The 2798-nt window shown below is 36.5% G+C and overlaps 1 non-coding gene across 1 annotated transcript; it reads right to left on the bottom strand.

The window, feature by feature from the left end:
* Positions 1-1922: 1922 nt before the first annotated feature.
* On the bottom strand, positions 1923-2029 carry LOC141624345 (small nucleolar RNA R71). The gene has a single exon (XR_012534152.1). It is a non-coding gene; the product is annotated as a small nucleolar RNA R71 (small nucleolar RNA).
* Positions 2030-2798: the final 769 nt, after the last annotated feature.

Consider the following 2798-nt stretch of genomic DNA (forward strand, 5'->3'; position numbering starts at 1 on the left):
ACCAGCTAAAAGGAGACCCGCATCTTTTCTTGAGAGGAGCGATTCCTCAAGGACTTAATTGTCATTTAAGCCCTTAGTAACCCTAATTTGTGCACCCAATCCCCACTATAAATACCCCATTAGTCTAATTAGATTATCATGTTCTTATTATCAATCTTTAGTGTAGTTTATATTATTCTAATCTCTCTTTAATCTTGTAATCAACTTCTAATCAAGTATTAATATAAATCTCATTTCCTTAATTTCTCTACTGTTCATCTTTTATTTTGGGTAATTGAAGATTATTTGGGTTTATTGGGAGATTGACAACCTTCCATCAATCATCAAGTACTTCTATTATTCTTTGCATTGTTATTTTGGAATCATCATTAGGTATAATTCTCTTAATCCCTTTTTAATTATTGTTATTCATCTTCATTTATTCATCATGTTTTGCTTTGTTAATATGATTGACAACCTTGTTAACATGTTAAACTTGATAATGAGTGAGTAGTTTCCTTAACTAGGGTTAATGGGTAATTAGGGGAAACCAACATGGGGGATGATTCATGCTTAATTTAATATGTTTTCATAATTTATTTGCTTGCTTGTTGTGATCTCAACTTATGCACATGTTATGTTTGATGAAATGCGAGCCTATGAATCCTTGCATTTTTTACCCATCACTTACCTTTTAAATGAGACTTGTAAGACATAAACCAACTCGAGTCTCATTAGACCATGTATATAGTTGAGTAGGGAGGATTAATTCGACTTGTAGGTGTTGTACAATCTAATCGTTTCGGCTCTGGGACCCAAACCTTCCTAGGATTGTAAGATATAAACCAACTCGATCCTATCACAACAATAATTTCTTGCTTATAATTTGAGAATATGTTTGTATGATCAATTCCCATGAATCCTCTATGAACCCATGACACCCTAGTGCTTTTAATCAATTGTTTACATCTCATTTTAGTCATCTTGCTTGTTTACTTTAATTGTTATTTAGTTTAGTGATCTTCTCATCTCAACCCAAATTGTGACACCTCTAGACACCACTACTTACAATCGAAAATCCTACATCAATACCCGTCCCTTGGGATCCGACCTTTACTTGCTTCTTTACTAGTAGTAGAGTTGTTTGTGAAGTTATAAATATTGTTTTGGTCTAGGTGCTCCTAACGACAAGTAACCGAAATCTAAGCTCAAAGCGGACCGACCAAAAATGGCGCCGTTGCCGGGGACATTGTTAACTTGATTTGATTTGGTTTGATTGTTATTAGTTGTGTCTTTCTTTGCCTTGGGGAAGTAAAACTCCTCAAGGTTTGTTCTAATGGTTTTCGAGTTGTTTGATATTTTGCATGTCTAGAAGATCACAATGCAACTTGTTACCCATTGATCACGAAATTGAAAGGACTTTGACAACCAATAGAAGACTTGCTAGAAATACTTTGAGATGTATTGGTAAGGTTGTAGATTTTCAACCAAACACTATTGAGTTCATCAACCCTTTTGCAAGAGAAGGTGAGGAGAACCCAACACAAAATCAATCACAAAATCAACCCACAATGCCTAAGTTTTCATCACATTCCGTACCAACCGAGAAAAACCTACCCAATGGAACTCCCACACCACAACACTTAACCGTAAATTTCATTGAAAAATCCGCATTTATCCAATTAGTCGAAAGAAGCCAATTTGGAGGGATGCCTAACGAAGACCCTCATTCCCACATGGAAACTTTTTGTGACTATTGTGATGCGATTTCACAAACCGAAGTGACTCAAGACCAAATTCGATGGGTCTTATTTCCTTTTTCTCTAATTGGCACCGCGAAACAATGGTTGAAAAGCCTTGACAAGGCTACTCTTACAATTGACTCTTGGAAGAAGTTGGCTCTAGCTTTCTACAAAAAATTCTACCCTCCGGAAAAGACTAACATGCTAAGAGCTCAAATTACGGGTTTTAAGCAAAGGGACGAAGAATCTTTGTATGAAGCTTGGGAGCGATTTAAAGGAATTTGTCGCTCATGTCCTCATCATGGACTTAGCGAGTGGTTCTTGGTACAACAATTTTGGAATGGTCTTTATGAAGACTCAAGAAACATTCTCAACATGGGATCAAATGGTATGTTCACCGAAGTTGACGATAATCAAACTTGGAACAAGATTGAGGAAATGGCGGTCCATAATTCACAATATAGTAGACCTCGCAAGGCTACTAGAGGAGGAAAGCATGAATTGGACTCTATTACTCAATTGGGTGCTCAACTTAGTGCTCATATTGATACTATCAACTTGAAGTTTGAGAAGGTTATGGCTAAGCTTGAAAAAGCCTCAAAATCACCAAAGCATCATATTAATGCCATGGTTGCATCTTCATCAATCCCAAGTGGGATATGTGAGAATTGTGGAACTTTGGGACATGACCAAAGTGAATGTAGGGGAATGAATGAGCAAGTGAACGGTTTTCAAGCATACAAAAATGGTACCCCTTATTCCAACTATTACAATGAAAACACCAAATTCCACCCAAATCTCTCATACAAAAGCCAAAATGTTCAAAACCTTCAACCAACATACACTCCACCTACCATGAGAAACCAAAATCAAAGACCCTTTTTCAACCAAAACCAAGGTTATCAAAATCAAACTCCATACAATCAACAAAATGACCAAGGTTTTGATGTTCAAAAAGCGGTCCTCCAAATGCAAAAGAATCAACAAAAATTTTTCACTCAAATGCAAAAAGATAGCCAAGCAAAAGACATCACCATCAACAACATCCTAGCCCACACAAAAATGTTGGAAACTCAA

Source organism: Silene latifolia, chromosome X, assembly GCF_048544455.1.
Source record: "Silene latifolia isolate original U9 population chromosome X, ASM4854445v1, whole genome shotgun sequence".
Lineage (NCBI taxonomy): Eukaryota > Viridiplantae > Streptophyta > Magnoliopsida > Caryophyllales > Caryophyllaceae > Silene > Silene latifolia.